The 17608-nt window shown below is 45.4% G+C and overlaps 1 protein-coding gene across 16 annotated transcripts in view; it reads right to left on the bottom strand.

Annotated features, from left to right (window-relative positions):
- The window catches only part of AOPEP (aminopeptidase O (putative)), a 407649-nt gene extending 404985 nt beyond the window's left edge, over positions 1-2664 (bottom strand). For 14 of the 16 annotated variants that reach the window (XM_062208534.1, XM_062208541.1, XM_062208543.1 and 11 more), the window contains exon 1: positions 2598-2664. The gene's annotated coding sequence lies outside the window, so the exon portion shown is untranslated. The remainder of the gene's footprint in view (positions 1-2597) is intronic. The other 2 variants (XM_062208530.1, XM_062208533.1) reach the window with 1 other exon arrangement.
- Positions 2665-17608: the final 14944 nt, after the last annotated feature.

Below are 17608 nucleotides of genomic sequence, written 5' to 3'. Positions count from 1 at the left end.
GTATATTATTGAAAAACTTTACATGGATTTCAATATTTTTGTACCAAAATAGACTTATCTTTTAACTCCACTGTCCATGAACTTTTTTACTTAGCTGTATTCTAAGATCTTTACATATAGTAATTCATCACATCGTCACAAAAATCTTCTGAGTATTCTATTATCCCCTTCACAAATGAGAAAACTGAGGTATATAGAGTTCAAGGACCTTGCATCGGTCCCCTGTGCTGCTAATAAGTGGAAGAGCTAGGATTTAAACCAAAGAAGTCTGGTTCCCGGGTCCCTAGTTTTAACTGTTATACATTACCAACTCTTGGCAACACTGCGAAAAGAACTACAAAAAGTACAGGCAAATTCAAAATGCAAAGCAGTTTGGGAGTCAAATACAATAGAAGCTCTGAGAAAATGACCATATTATAACACAGGACAATAAATGATGCTCATGGCTGTATAAAAGGTTAAAAATCTGTTCAATACAACTTAGTGTTTATATGAAGGCAAGGAATTGCCTTTTAAATTTTTAAAATTTCCACCTAAAACAGTCAATATGATTTTCATTTCTAAAGAGGTTAAACTCTCAACTACAAAATTACTCATTCCCTGACAGCTCCAAAAAGAAGGCTTGCACTTTCATTTTTATTCATCTCATTCTTAAAGATGAGGAGTATTTGTGTGTGTGTGTGTGTGTAACACAAATTAAGCTTTCCAGATGTCTTAATTCCATGAATATCAGAATTTTATCCTAAAGATGTTAGAAAACGTCAAATCATTGGGATAGATGTGACTACTGCAAAAAGCCTAGAATTGGATTATCAAGTGTAATTTAAGAAAACAAATATAGACTTTGAAGTCATACACAGGACCGAATTAAATCTGGCTCTGCCATTCAGTTACTGTGAATTTGGCCACCTAACTGAGCCTGTTTCCTCCTCTGTGTGTGTGGATTACAATCCCTAACTCCCAATAACTTCTTATTGGCTAAGAAGAAAATGTACTCAAATTGTGGAACACAGTCCCTGGGAGCCAGCAGATGGTCAACAATCAACAGCTATTATTATTTCCTAATCTTATTCCACTTCATCCCCCAATTACTAGAAGTTTAAACTTACCAGTTAACAAGTCATTGGTAGGCTTCCCAGAACTATATGAATTACAATATTCTCACAAATGGAATGTACTAAAAGTACAAAAAATACAAAGCAAATCCATCAACAAGATCAAGGAATTTAGAATTCTATTCCTCATCCCATATACTCAGCATCTATGCTGGCTAGTTTTGTAATAACTCATATTATTCCTTAATCAACAATTATGAGGGGCTGGTATTGTACCGTGGGTTACACTGCTGCCTGCAAGGCAGACATCCCATACTAGTGCTGGTTCAAGACCCAGCTGCTCCACCTCCAATAAGCAAGGGAAAATGGTCCAAGTACTTGAGCCCCTGCCATGTGGAAGACTTGGATGGAGTCCCAGGCTCCTCGTTTCAGCCTGGTTTTACGCCCATTTGGGGAGTGAAACACTACACGGAAAAATCTCTGCCTCTCCCTTCCTCTTTGTAACGCTGCATATCAAATAAATAAATCTTTAAAAAAAAAATGAATCCTGGGGCCAGTGTTGTGGCACAGTGAGCTAAGCTGCCCACACCTGAGCCCCAGTTCCAGTCTTGGCTACTCCACTTCTGAACCAGCTTCCTGTTAATGCACCTGTGAGAACAGTGGAAAGTGGCCCAAGTTCATGGTCCCCTGCCACCCACGTGGAAGACCCAGATGGAGGCCAGGCCCCTGCCATTGAAGCCATCTGGGGAGTGAACCAACAGATGGGAGATGTCTTTCTTCCTCTCACTATCACTCTGCCTTTCAAATACATAAATAAATTTAAAAAACGATTTTTAATCCTATTATTTTCTTTAGCGAGCTAAACATTCCCCGCATGTTCTGTTCCTCGCTTATTTTGAGGGCTACCTGTGCAATGATTGTCAGCACTTGCTGGAAAACCAGAAAGCAATCCAGGGGCAAGGAGCATTGTGGCGAAATGCAAATCAATGGTTGACTGGACCCATGTGGCCCATTTATTATCACGAATAGATGCTCACATCACGGCGCCTCCCACACACACACACACACGCACACACACCACGCGCGCCGGGGACTGAGCAGAACTCCAGAGTGACAGAGAACGAATGTTCTTTACGGATACCCAAAGCTCGAAACTCGGTGGTCACAGCGCGGGGACCCTCAGGGACGAGGGAGCTGGGTGGGCTTCCCGTCAAGTGGAAACAGACTCTGACACTATGTTGAGGACTTAAAAGAAGAGCCAGGCGGGTGAGAAGGGCCTGGGCAGGAGAGGGAGGAGGCAGCGAAGGCCGGAGGGGGGGTCTGTGCAGCCTGGCAGAGGCCAGTGCTACCCCGAGAGCGAGACCCTCAGGTGAGAGCTGCTGGCTCCGCCCAGTCTCCCCGACAGGTGAACGCAGTCCCCGAGGTTTGGGTAGGGGTTGGCTTCCCGTCGCCTTCAGCACGGGACGCTGCCGCCTCCGCCAGCCATCCGGGCACAGGAGGACAGGACGGCAGGGAGGACCCAACAGGGAGCGCACAGGTTACCTGTCTCAGCTGCCTGCCCACACCAGTCTCCACTTCCGCAGACTCCGGGTTACTACGGGCTACCCGGGCACGCGCCCAGTGACGTCATCCACGCGCGCCCGGGCCGCGGGCCGCCGAGCCCGCCTCCCTCTTAGCCCGCCCCTTCGGGCCGAGCGGGGCAGGGCCGCCAGGGGGAAGTCTGCGCAGGCGCGGAGCTGCGTCGTCGGCCTGGGGCGGCGCTAGCGCTGCTTACGTTTAGGATGGCTGTGGCGCCGGACTTCGAGTGCTAATTGGAAAAGTCTTTTGGCACTTAAGAGGAAAAATACTATGGAGTTACATTTGTAAACTTTTTATTCCTTAATCTACTCTGCCCCTGCTGGCTGTGACGTACCTTGTTGACACACCTGTTATTTACGCCATAATTTATTAAGGTGGGTGGGAAATAGCTTCGCTTGTCCGCCCAAGTGGATTCGGGAAGTACAGTGAAAACCAGACTTTACTATCTTGTAGCATAGGAAGTTACAAAGTCACCTTCTTCTTGCTGCATCTGCTAACAGTAATTTTCCATTCTGTGTTGAAAATGGGGCACCAGACATTCTGCAGGTGCTACTATGCGCCAGGTAAGCCCTATTCCAGATTCTAGGGGTACAGCAGTGAACCTGCCTGCCCTCATGCAGGTCACTTTGTAGTTGAGACAACAATATTTTTTAAAAAAAGATTTATTTATTTATTTGAAGGAGTTACACAGAGGAGATGCGGAGAGAGAATCTTCCATCCAATGGTCCACTCCCCAAATGGCCGCAAGGGCCGGAGCTGTGCCGATCCGGAGCCAGGAGCTTCTTCCAGGTCTCCCACACAGGTGCAGGGCCCTAAGGACTTGGGCCATCTTCCACTGCTTTCCCAGGCCATATCAGAGAGCCAGAGGGGAAGTGGAGCAGCCAGGTCTGGAACCAGTGCCCATATGGGATGCTGGCACCTTAGGCCAGGGTGTTAACCCGCTGCAGCACAGCGCTGGCCCCGAGACAACGATCTTTGAGGGACTTTACATATATGCATCTGTGGAAGGCAACGAGTTGCTGAGAAAGTAAAGGGAGGTGGATGCCCCTTTGATTTGTGATGCTAAAGAAGTGCCCTCTGAAAAGGCCCATTGACTGACAATAGGAGATGCCAGTGCTTTGGGAAAATCTGCAGGTGCAAGGGCTATGGGAAGAGAACAGCATGTCATCCCCTTAAGAAACTGAAAGCAAGACCATGGCGGAGCAGAGGGTGAGAAGAACAAAGCAAGAACAGCCTTTCTGGACCGATGTAAGGAGCATAGATTTTGTCTCAAGTGTAATGGGAAGCCAAGGAAGTTTTAAGCCTGTGAAGAACTGGATGTGGTTTTATAAGCTCATCCTCCTGGCTGCTGTGTGTAGTATGAATTGTTGGCCATCAAAAAAGGATCCAAAGAGCTGCTCTGGCAACGATCAGGTAAGAAATGATAGAAATGGAAACATTTAAGGAATAATTCGGAAGTAGATATGACAAACTTGGTGATGGATTACATATGGATGATAAGGAAAAGAAAGGTTTCAAAAATGACTCCTAAATCTTAGGCCTAACCAAAATTCTGGGTAAGAACAACAAAAACAAGATCCATCCCTCTTCCTTTCAAACCCAATTCCTTTGCCCCTTTGCTTCTAGGCCTTTAGGCCCTCCTCTTACCTTGCTAACCATCTCCCCTCATTTCCATGGGGGCACCTCTTCTTTTCCCTTTCCCTTAACTCGAATTCCCTGTGGTCTTTATGTTGCACCAGAGGCTCCAAACGCCAAAGCCTACAGCCACCAGGCAGTCAGCATGAAAGAGTGAAACCCGTGGGTAGAGACTGAGAACTGGAGTTCATGGTCCCTCCTCAGCTCCCCTTGATTCCTGCCAAGTAAGAGTATCATTGTAGTGATGTTGGGTCCTCTCATTTAAAAAATGTTTTAATTTTCATCTACTTGAAAGGCAAAGTGACAGAGAGTGTGAGAACTTCCATCCACTGGTTCTCTTCCCAAATGCCCACAAGAGGCAAGGCTGAGCCAGGCTTGAAGCCAGGATCCCAGAACTCAGCCTAAACTCCTACATGGATGGAGGAAACCCAGTTACTGGGCTGTCATCTGCTGCCTCCCAGGATGTATTAGCGGGAAGCTGGACTGGGAGTGGGATAGCCAGGTTGCAAATACGGAATGTGGGCCGCTTATCCCACTATACCACAATGCCCACCCTGAAACCAATCAAATTGTAAATGCTGGTCACTCCCTCATCCCACTTCCCATCAGCATTTTATCACATCTGCCCATCACCTCCATCCTCTCCAACACTTGCTCAGGCCTTTGTCAGCTTCCTGCGGACAAGTTGTCTGGCCTCTTTGCACCTTGCATTTCTCCCTTGCAAAATATGAATGTTGAACGAGGTGATGCCTAAAGTTGGTTTTGTCTGAAAATTCTATCTCTAAAGCCAAACATGCCAGAATAGTTGCCAAGAATTTGGGAAGTATTTTTTGCCTGGTTATGGTAAGGCCAAGGATATTGTGACCAGTTTGACAGGAAACATGGGACTTGATAGAAAAAAATCAATACAAAACGAAATTAACAGTAGCTAAAACTGGACACACTTTTGCTGCGGAGTAAAAACTGACTGAAGAGCTGGCAATGACAGCACAGAGGGTGAAGCCACTGCTTTCACCACTGACATTGCATATCAGGGTGAGGGTTCGAGTCCCAATGGCTCTGCTTCCTGTCTAGCTCTCTGCTGATGCACCTGTGAAGGCAGCAGAAGATGACTCAAGTGCTTGGGCCCCTGCTAGACATGTGAGAGACCTGGATGGAGTTCCTGGCTCCTGGCTTCAGCCTGGCCCAGCTCTGCTACATTGTAGCCATTTGTGAAATGAACCAGGGATGGAAGATCTCTCTCTCTCTCTCTCTCTCTCTGTCACATACACACACACACACATCTGTCATTCTGCCTTCCAAATAAATATAAATAAATCCTTTAAAACACCTGAAAAATAATTGTTGATTGATATTGAAAACCAGAAAACTTGAGAAAGACAGACAAAGAAAAATGTCATTTATTGGAAATTGATGGAAAAATCTAATGTTCTTGACAAAATTTAGATCTACAAAGTTTGAATAGAAAAGAAGTTGGCCAGGTTAATTAACCACAAAAGAAATCTTGTAATGTCAAAAACACTAATGGTTATAATTTGTCATGAAGGGAAAAAATAACACTGAATTATAATTAAAATGTAAAGTTTACATGTAAGAGAACTGAAACTGATTCCAGTGAAAATATTTTTAATAAAGTGGAGAGAATGAGAAACAGTTTAACTGTAATATAAAATTGATCTTGGCATTCAATTGGCATAATGACATTTGCTCCAGAAATGCTCTTATTGATGAAAGTCATCTATGTAAGTTTAATTTTGATTTAAATGGTTTTGCTTACATATACAAAATCACCTTTACATAGTCAGTGTGACAAGAGCCAACATCTTGTCTTCGTTCAAGTGACTCCTGAAATCCTTGGTCTTGCAGATCTAAAACTCATATTTGAGCAGTTTTTCACACCACAAGCAGAGGTACTCATATGCCCCTCAGGTCTGGGTAATGGAAGGATGTATAGTCTGGTTTTGGATATGATTCTCATTAATGAGCATTTTTTCCTCTGATGCTATCAGAGCCATGAAATCTCTTCATATCCCCAGTGAGATTTAGTGCATTGGATTCCATTTCAAAAGAATTTCTACTTGGCTCAGGTGGACAGAGTTCAATGGAGGAAAGAATGACAGAGCCCGCTGGCTGTCCCTCAATGGCCAGTCTCTTTCCTTCATAGTAACAAAACTCTCAACTTTTTAGGCAGAACAGTCTTATTTTAACTGGGCGCATGACTACCCAGAAGAAAGATGGCTTTTCCAGGCTCTCTTGCAAGCTATCTGTGGCCCTGTGGCTAAGCACTGGCTAACAACCATAAGAAAAAGAATAGTGCTATGTTGCATAATGACATTTGGGTCAATGGCAGGCCACCCATATCACAGTGGTCCCGTAACTTTGTAGTGGAGCTGAAAAATTCCTGTCACCTAGTGAGGCCATAGCCATTGTAACATCATAGTATTGTTTGCAGTGATGCCAGTGTTACCAAATCTATGCTACCAGTCACACATAAAGATAGCACACACAATTATATGTACAATATAATAATATACAGTATATATAATATACAATATATATAATATATACAATAATATACAATATATATAATATACAATAATATACAATGATAATAAATGACAATGTTACTGCTTTCTGTATCTACTATACTATACTTTCTATCATTATTTTAGAGTATATGCCCTCTGTGTATGAAAAAAATCTTACCCTGAAGCAGTGTGCCATGTTACACCTACAGCAGCCTTTGACAGCTCCTGTTTACCAGGAGATGTGTTGAGAGGCTGGATGTCAACTGACCTGCGCCGTCTCGGTTCGTGTAAGTGCAGGCTGTGATGTTAACATGACAACTGAATTGCCTACGAATGTGTTTCTCAGATGTATCCCCGTTGTTAAGCCATGCACAGTGTGGCAGGTTGTGGCAACCATCCTTAGAAACAGATGGGGAACAGTCTGTCTTCTGATTCCCACCCTCCTCCGTAGTGCTTGGAATGCAGAGGTTGGGCTGCTTCTAGAGTGTCATCTTGCATCTAGTTCAACTGTAGCTTTACGGGGAAGCAAGAAGGTACAGGTCAGGGTCCCTGAGGGCCTTTTGGGCAGAGCCATCATGCCAGCTGGGAACTAGCTACCTCTGCACATGAACCAAGAGAAAGAGGCTGCTCTTTTTTAGAAAGTTGCTTTATTTTGTGGCTCTTTGTTCCTCCAAATCTAATTCTGACATACAAGATGAGGAGCCAAGAGGAAGGTACAGTAAAGACATTTGCAGATTCCATATGCCATGGATAGGAAGGAGAAAGATCCTCTCAAAGGAAGTGGGGGATCACTCCAGCAACCCCAGGCCCTGAGACCAGGAAAGAAAGGCCTGCAGAATGTGTTGTCTGGGGGCTGACTTTGAGGCTCAGCGAGTTAAGCCTGCGATGCCAGCATCCCATACGAGCACTTGTTGCAGTCCCAGCGGCTCCACTTCCCATCCAGCTCCCTGCTAATGTGCCTGGGAAAGCAACAGAAGATGGTCTGTTAGGGAAGAGGAACAGGACAGAGAGGAGGCAAGAGACAAATTCACAGCCAGAGCAAGTGTATTCCAAAGGGAATGAACCTGAGAGGGGCTAACTGCTGGTGTGAACTCGGGCCGGACAGGAAGCGGAGAGCAAGAACCCTTGCACAGGCCAGCTTTTATATAGCGTATGGCAGCAGGGAGCCGTGAGAGGACCGGCAAAGGCAGGGCTGAGCAGGTCTGCACAGAAATTCTCTCTGGAGATGGGAGTGGGGGTGGTAGTGGGGCTGAGGGAGGAGAAAAGCAGGCATTGTGGCGACTTTAAGGCATTTGAAGAAGAAAGCAGGAGGAGAGTATCTCAGGGGTTGGGGCCGGTGCTGTGACACAGCAGGTTAAAGCCCCAGCCTGCAGCACTGGCATCCCATATGAGTGCCAGTTCTAGTCCTGGCTGCTCCACTTCTGATCCAGCTCTCTGCTATGGCCTGGGAAAGCAGCAGAAGATGGCTCAAGTCCTTGTGCCCCTGCACCCACGTGGGAGACCTGGAAGAACCTCCTGGCTCCTGGCTTCAGATCAGCTCAGCTAGGACCATTGTGGTCATATGGGGAGTGAACCAGGAGATGGAAGACCTCTCTCTCTCTCTCTTTTTCTCTGGCTCCACCTCTCTCTATAACTCTGTCTTTCAAATAAATAAAATTTTTTTTTAAAAAAAGAATATCTCAGTGGGGCGGGGGCTGAGGTCTGCTTCTTCAGTCACGTAGGCTAGAGGCCAGATCTAAGACTTTTTATCCATGCTCCATTATGGTCTAAGTGCTTGGGTCCCTGCACCCACATGGGAGACATAGATGGAGTTCCAGGCTCCTGACTTCAACCTGGCCTGGCCCTAGTTGTTGCAGCCATTTGGGGAGTGAGCCAGTGGGTAGGAGAGATATATTCTTTCTCTTTCTCTCCCTCTTTCTCTCCCTCTTTCTATTCCTCTCTTCCTCTCTCCCTCTCTCCCTCTCTCTCTTTCTCTTCCCCTCGCCCCCCATGGGGCCTTCCAGAAATAGAGAGAACGAAGGACTTACCTGGGAAAGGAAAGCAACAGTATCACATTGCTCGTGAGAGTTTCAGAATCTGCCTGTCAGCCCGGTGCTCTAGTGCTAATCATTGCTAGTCAACGTATAGTTCACTGTATATGAGGGGAAAATAGTAGACCTATGAAGGGAAACTAGTTAACATTATCAGTGAAATGTGTAACTATGTAACCCTATAGCATCCCTGTAGCCATCATGTAGCATTAGAACATCCAATCGAAATGTATGTAGCCATATAAGGGAGACAAAGGAGCTAAAAGATATCTAAGGAAATACCCTTCTTTGTTCAAGGCTCAGACTTTTGGATATGAATCCAGCTGAGCCTTATGCCAGCATGCAAATACTGTTTCCTGCCAAAGCCTCAGTGTCTCGCTCGTCTTTTTGTTCAAGTTCCCCACTTCTCTGTCTCTCTCCCTCTTTCCATCTCTCCCTCTTTCTCTGTAACTCTGTTTTTCAAAAAAAAAAAAAAATTTTTTTTTTAAATTGTGTTGTCTGAAGGCAGTAACTCCTAAATTCAGTTTCTTAATAAGGCAGACACTTCATAATTTGTAGCCTCACTTGTGTGTCCTACGCAAAATCCACTCTTTCCCTTACTCACAGAACCCTGATTTTGTGGAAGAAAAATTCATTCATATCAAAGAAGCTAGGTCCTCCCTGCAGCCTCAGGGATGAATGGTTATAAATCCAGACTGAGGTGGGCGCTGTGGTGTGGCAGGTTAAGCCGCTGTCTGCATGCCAGCATCCCATACAAGCACCAGTTTGAGTCTAAACTGCTCCACTTCCGATCCAGCTCCCTTCTAATGCAGCTGGGAAAGCAGAGGAAGATGGCCCAAGTGCTTCGGCCTCTGCACCCACACGGGAGATCCTGAAGAAGATCCTGGCTCCTGGCTTTGTCCTGTCCTAGTCCTGACTGCTGCAACCATTTGGGGAATGAGCCAGTTCATGGAAGATCTATGTTTCTGCCTCCCTCTCTCTCTCTCTCTGTAATTCTGCCTATTAAATAAATCTTTAAAAAAAGTAAAATAAAACTAAATCTAAACTGGTTATGGAATACCATTTCTTTCTGTTCTGTTCCTGGCCCCAGCTTTCTACAGCTAAGGGTCGCCATCTGACAGTCTCATCAATGAGATCGAAGGGGAAGGGTGCTAAAGACTTCTGAGACAGATGTTCTCTCCTTATAAGAAGAAGTTGTAAAAGGAGAGCTAGCTGTCAGAGTACTGTTCCTTGCTTTATTGCATGTGATGCTGGCACACGGGACAAGGTGGAGTACACGGCAGACACGCTGTGCCACAGGTGGTAAGCCTGAGAGTGAGAAGTCAACAGAAGGAGGAATGGAGTAGGAGGGGGAGAAGGAAAGAGAGATGCGGAGCCAGTCTGGTTTTAGCCTCTCTCAGTACGGTTTTTTGGTTGTTGATGCTTGCAATTATTTTGTTGCTGCTGCTGCTTGCAATTAAAAAGAATTTCAGCAAATTGCTTTTTTTTTTTTCCAGATTTCCCTCTTCAGGCTTTTCCATTGCTCTCCTTGTTCTCCATATTTAAACAGTACTAACCACTGAGGCTTCTGCGGCTTCTGTTCTTTTGCTTCCATTGTTGCTATCGACTTTCTCTTTCAAATATGCTAAACCAACCCTTCTCCATGGATTTCTCTACTGCACACTGGATTTAACAACACCCTTTTTTGAATGTCTCCAATACCAATCTGGTTTTTAGTGTGCCATTCCTGCACTTTAGGCCGAACTCTAGAATTCATAGAAAGGAAAAAGATCTTTGTGTTCAATAGAAGATTTCATTTCAGCACGCCTGGTTACAGAGACTCCGGGGTTTCTGGGCATTGTTGTAGAAATCCCCAAACCTACATCTGCTTGTCTAAGACACAACAAGCCAATTACTGACCCTGGCATGGTAGAAAAAGTATGTATTTGATGAGGAGCACAGGGCAAGGAGCTGGACAGCCATCAGTTATCCCTGGGCTTCTCGAGGAGTTAGTGCTGAAGGTTCTTTGAGCTTGAGGTTGAGAGACGCATGTTCAGCTCATGTGCAGGTCCCTGGTTGGCCTGTAGTATCTATGGCCCTCCTTTGGTTTATCAGTGACATTGTGCTATTTTGGGGATTTTGAGGATGGCAAGGTGGTCTTCAGTTAGTCAAATGGTGATTATTTCTTGCTTGGGGTTTGGCATTCCTGGGACAAGCCCTTAAGACACAATGGAATATCAAGACGGTATCTGTAGGGGAGATAAATGACCTCAGGACTGTTATCAGGGACCCTGTAGGACCAGCTGCCTACTCCCTCAATTCAGTGAACTGATTTTAATAAGAGGTTGATTTGCAATCGTAAAGGAAGGGCAAGGGAACTCTAAGATAAGAGGGGAGGCTGGGAGACCTTGGGAGACTAGGACCTGATGGCATCTAGCATCTGCACCAAGGCACTGTATAAGCGCAGTTTCAGCATGAATGGGCCACAAAGTCTCCCCTCACTAAAGGACAAACTGTAATCATTTCTGATTCTGCCATGATCTACATGTTAAGTAACTCACTCAAATTCTCTGAACTTGTATTTTTATGACTTACATAATTACAAAATATAGTTGTATAAAGCTTTAAAATCTTAGCAGAATATCCTTAGGAATAAGGAAATTAGGAGCCAGTGCTGTGGTGTAGCAGGTTAAGCTGCCATCTGTAGTACTGGCATTCCATATGGGTGCTGGTTCATTTCCTGGCTGCTCTACTTCTGATCCAGCTCCCTGCTAATGGTCTGGAAAAGCAGCAGAAGATGGCCCAAGTGCTTGAGCCCCTGCACCCATGGGAGACCCAGAAGAAGCTCCTGGCTCCTGGCTTTGGATCAGCATAGCTACAGCCATTGCAGCCATTTGGGGAGTGAACCAGTGGATGAAGATCTCTGTCTCTGTGTCTCTCCCCCTCTCTCTTTGTAACTCTGCCTTTCAAATAAAATAAATAAATATTTTTAAAAATGAATAAGGAGATTAGTCTAAAGTCTGTCTACCATGTTTTTGGCTCATATAGCATCGCCACAGTCCACCCACATGTCACACCAAAGGCAGTTAGCATGTTAAAACCAAGGTTAGAGGGCTGGCTCTGTGATTTAGCAGGTAAAGCCACCACCTGCAGTGCTGGCATCCCATATGGGCGTCAGTTCATAGCTCTCTGCTGTGGCCTGAGAAAGCAATAGAAGATGGCCAAGTCCTTGGGCCCCTGAACCCACATGGGAGACCTGGAAGAACCTCCAGGATCCTGGCTTCAGATCGGCACAGCTCTGGCCACTGCGGCCATTTAAGGAGTGAACCAGAGGAAAGAAGACCTCTCTCTCTCCTCCCCCTCCCAACTCTGCCTTTCAAATAAATAAATAAATCTTAAAAAAAAAAAAAAAAAAAAGCAAACCTAGGTTAGGTTTGCATGTCTCTCCTAAGACAGGAGCTATGGCAAAAAAAAAAAAAAATTCTCTAAAACTCACTGTGGGTTGATGAAAGACTGATGGGATCAATGTGTCAAAATATAAATTCAGGATTTGAAATATTTGGAAGTTTCTAGGAGAAGAACCCTACTAGAGTCGTATGAGTGGTGAATGACAGTGGAGCGTGATGGTTGGCTTCTGGGCATGAGCTACCCCTCATCACAGGGACTTGGTCCATCTGCTTGGAAGGTGACTGCAGAGCTCGTCCATAGCCATAAAGCAGTTGGGCTGCAGATCCTGCTGCTGCAGAGACTGCTGGTGGCTGATGCCACAAGTGCGTGGGGAAGAGACTCTGGCTCCAAGGAATGGGAATCATTTCCAAGGGCACAGAGACTGAAAATTATGCTCTTTTTACAAAAAGTAAAAAATAAGAGACATGAGAAGAATTCAAAGCCTTGTTGCCAAAGAGAGTAAATATGGTGATTCCTAGAAAGAATGAAAATGGCATTCGTGATGAAATGTACTTTTATACCAGGGAAGGTGGTAACAGCAGTTTTTGTAGGATTCTAATGAAAGTAAACAGTTAAGTTGTTCAGCCACGAATAGCACAGAGCCTCTGGCTTCTAGAACAAAAAAACCCAGGCCCTCTACCCCAATCTTTGGTCTCTTTCTTCTCTAATTCTACTGAACCTTGTGGAACATATTCAGGGAGAATGTGTGAGGCCTAACATTAACATATTCCTGCTAGCTAAATGTGTGTCATATACTCACGTTGATTTTTTAATTATCATTTTTAAAGATTTATTTATTTATTTGAAAGGCAGAGTTACACAGGGGCAGAGAGAGAGAGAGAGAAAAAGAGAAAGAGAGGGAGGTCTTCCATCTGCTGGTTCACTCTGCAGATGGCTACAACAGCTGGAACCAGGAGCTTCTTCCGGGTCTCCCATGCAGGTACAGAGACCCAAGCACTTGGGCCATCTTCTGCTGTTTTCCCAGGCCATAGCATGGATCAGAAGTGGAGCAGCTGGGACTGGAACCGTAACCCATATGGGATGCCAGCACTACAGGCAGTGGCTTTACCCGCTGTACCACAGTGCCAGCCCCAACAACCATGTTTTAAAAGATTCTGATTTTAATATTTAAAACACCTACACAAACCCTTCCATACAAGGATGGATACATACTAATCTCTTGTCTCCTGGCTCGATGCTTACGTCAGTCGGGACTCTGGTTCCAAGTATCATGTAAGTTAAAAACAGGATTTATTATAAAAAGGCAGCAGTGACTCACAGAACCCCAGGGCAGGAATGCAGCTGAGTCAGACGCACCAGAGGCCGCTTGCAGAACTATTCCACTGTCCTCCCTGTTTTTTTTTTTTTTTTAAAGACAGTTACGTGGCCGGCGCCGTGGCTCAGCAGGCTAATCCTCCGCCTAGCGGCGCCGGCACGCCAAGTTCTAGTCTCGGTCGGAGTGCAGGATTTTGTCCCAGTTGCCCCTCTTCCAGGCCAGCTTTCTGCTGTGGCCCAGGAGTGCAGTGGAGGATGGCCCAAGTGCTTGGGCCCTGCACCCCGTGGGAGACCAGGAGAAGCACCTGGCTCCTGCCATCGGATCAGCGCGGTGCGCCGGCCGCAGCGACCATTGGGGGGTGAACCAACAGCAAAGGAAGACCTTTCTCTCTGTCTCTCTTTCACTATCCACTCTGCCTGTCAAAACAAAAGAAAAAAAAAAACCAGTTACGTGTCACTCTTCTTTCTTCGTAAATCTACTTTCTTTGACTCTCTACCAATGCAAGGGCAACCACGGTCAACTCGGAAAACCCAAGTTTATATTTCCTCCCTCTAAGAGGTACCAGGTCTCTTACTTTCCCTTCCAAATCACTGACAGAAGGAATATGATTAAGAACATTGTAGGTAGAGTGTCTTCCGCAGCAGATCCACAGCTGTGACCAGAAGGCAGCTCACGTGACATGAGTCTGGCTGCAGCGTACCCTTCCTTGGAAGGGGATAAAGGCAAGGGTGATTCCCAAGTATCTAAGAGTGTGAAATAGTCCCTGCAACAGCTGAAGCAAGTTCCAGTGCTAATCATGCAAAATTTCCGAGTAATTGGTGGCATATCATATGGCAATATGAAAATGTTGGCTTACAAAGAAGACAAAGATACATCTTGGCAGCTCCCACCCTGTCCTGTGTCCCTGGAAAAGCTTAATTAAACTCTGCAGATTACCAGATGAGACCCCAAGTCAAATGCCTGCGTATTCCTTGGGCATGTCTAGCTGCAGCGTAAGATTGACTGTAGCCACGTGGTTTCAGTAAAGGTTTCTTGTGCCGAGTCCTATTTTACTCCTGCTACCAGAACACATGTGTGATTAATTGCTCCATGGAGATCTGTTGAGATTATACAGGCTGGGCTATTGGTGTGTTTTTTCTCATGAACTTTGTGTTTATGTTTTTGTGTTAGTCATTGAAATCTAATTTGTGGGAAAGTCATTTTTTATGTTCAAGAATTGAAAGGCGAATCCTACAGTTCTCTCTTTCCATGTTTACCCTGTGACTCCGTCCTCTGCAGAGTGATACATTGCATGTAGGATAGCGTGAACACTGCTCAATGTCCTGATCCCAGTGTTTATAGATTTTAAAAGGTCACCTCGCTCATTGTTGCAATCTGGCTTTAGGGAGCAGGAGGCTCACTGTGAGGTCACCCGATAGAGGCTCTTGGGAGATTCTTTTGAACACAGTAAAAAAAACCATTAATGCGTTCCTCCACAACATCTCCTGTTCTCTCTAGGTGGTTTTGGTTTTGATTCAGACAGCCTGTTAGCACAGTTCTGTATTTTCTTCTGAGTGAATTCTAAGAAGAGCAGCATTACTAAATCATCTCATTGATTGCAATGTACTCACAATAGGATCTTCTTCCTGCATTCATAGAAGTCTTTCTGTTTTGTATTTTTGCTTCCTAGCATAACAATGGTTTTGAGTTGGATAGCCAAAGTATAAGACACCTAGAAATCAATTCTCTACCATCCAGGAAGGATAAGGAGTAATGGGAGGGTAGAGTGGGAGTGGGGTAGAGACATAGATGGCCCAACCAAGAAGAGTGGGAACTTTGTCCCATGGAGGGGTTATCCCAATGGTGAAAGCATAGATTAGCCTGTGGAAATGAGGACTGAGGACCATGCCAGGAGTGATGGTGTATTGCAAAGATCTGTGGCAGACAGATGCATAGTACGTTCAAGCAGCTTGCAAAAGAGAGGAGGAGCAAAGTAGGGCTGAAGATTTGAGCACTAGGGAGAGACCAGGCTTTACAGGGTCTTGAACCTTGAGTTAGAAATGTTGATCTTTTTCCTAAAGTTGGGGCTCAGCGTTGTGGCATAGAGGTAAAGTTGCCGTCTGCATCTCTGACATCCCATAGGGCATTGGCTCATGTCCTGGCTGCTCCACTTCTAATCCAGCTCCCTGCTAATGGCCTGGGAAAAGCAGAGGCAGATAGCCCAAGTGCTTGGGCCCCTCCCATCCATGTGGGAGACCTGGCTTTGGCCTAGCTCAGCCCTGCTATTACTGCCATCTAGGAAGTGAACCAGAGGATGGAAGATCTCCCTCTCTCTCTGTAGCTCTTTCAAATGAATAAATAAATCTTTTTAAAAAGCAATGAATTTTGAGCATGAGAGTGAGGCAATCAGATTAGCATTTTATCTTTATAAATTATAAAGAGCTAACATATATAGCAATTCCATAAAGCGCGTACAGTGGCAGCCTCATGAAGATAGCTTGGGAGAAATTTTGCAGTCTCCATCAGCCACCCCAAATAGGCATACATTCGTGTGTGTGTGTGTGTGTGTGTGTGATGCTAACAATCTTATACGTGTAATTTTCATCACAAACTACTATTTGAAAATTGTCCATGGCCAGCACCGTGGCTGGCCAACACTGTGGCTCACTTGGCTGATCCTCTGCCTGTGGCACTGGCACCCCAGGTTCTAGTCCTGGTTGGGGCGCCAGGTACTGGTCCTGGTTGCTCCTCTTCCAGTCCAGCTCTCCGCTGTGGCCTGGGAGGGCAGCGGAGGATGGCCCAGGTGCTTGGGTCCCTGCGCCCACATGGGAGACCGGTGGGTGGAGGGGAAGTACCCAGCTCCTGGCTTCGAATCGGTGCAGCGCCAGCCATGGCAGCCATTGGGGGAGTGAACCAATGGAGAGAAGACCTTTCTCTATGTCTCTCTCTCTCACTGTCTATAACTCTCTCTCTCTGTCTCCCTCTCTCACTAACTCTGCCTGGCAAAAAAAAAAAAAAAATTGTATGCTTTGTCCAATGTCAAGGTGACAGGAACTCACATGAGCAGAGTGCACCCTATGGAAATAGTGACTTAGTGAAAGTGGGGTTGCAGTGCAAATGTAGGCTTCATGTCCTATATTCCTCCCCCACCCCCACATTCCTCTAAAGTCCACAAAAGAAGGAAAGAATTACAAGATGAAGGAACACATTTGCAGCACATGTGACTGGAAAAGATTTGTATACATCACATATCATGAGATGTATAAGCATACATTCTTGTAAGACAGAAAGGGCAGTATGCTTACTATGGAAATGCACCTGCTATGTAAGCCCTGCAGCAACTCTGGATACGGAGCAATCACTGATAGGTACTAATTACTATTACTATTATTATTATCATCCCAGATGAAGAAATCGAGGCTTAGAGAGGTTAAGTGACTTGTCCAAGACCAAACAGCTAGTCAGTTTTAGAGTGAGTGTTTGAGCCACGGTCTGCCTAACCAGAATCAGAGTTCTTGGAGCAGGTGCAGTTGCTGTCTCACCAAGCTCCCCTTGGCCCACCTGAGAAGTCATCTTACACGCCCCCCAGGCTTCTCAGATAACCCTGCCTACACCTTGCCAGCCACTGGCATCTATTTGACTTACGCATGAGAATGTAACCTTCTGGAAGTGACACTCAAACAATGAGGACAGAAGTTGGGACATAAAGACCCCAGCTTCCTTACCCCTCACCCACATGGCTCTGAGGTTTGTTCCACAGACTCGGTCTCAGGGTCCCCAGAATTGAGTGTCAGTTGCCCACAGAAGTAACTAGGCCGCTAATTTACTCTTTGTTAGTTTTTCTCCTGGGCTTATCTTGAATCCCTAACTCTCTGCTTCCTGAGATCAACTTCTACATAAATTCTTGTCTTGGGGTCTGTTTTGGCAGGTACTTAAATGAAGACAGCTCTTAACAAATACAGTCCACTGCCTTTCTTAGTAGTGGTTGGAGAATGTCCCCATAAATTCTCTTATTATAAGAGAGTCTAATGAGCATGTAATGGCCTTGTATCAGTAGGTACAAAAGATCCACTTATGATACTTTTTGGTCCATTACGTTAG

This window comes from Lepus europaeus, chromosome 12 (genome assembly GCF_033115175.1).
Source record: "Lepus europaeus isolate LE1 chromosome 12, mLepTim1.pri, whole genome shotgun sequence".
Classification (NCBI taxonomy): Eukaryota; Metazoa; Chordata; class Mammalia; order Lagomorpha; family Leporidae; genus Lepus; species Lepus europaeus.
This window is presented reverse-complemented; position numbering and strand designations above follow the sequence as displayed.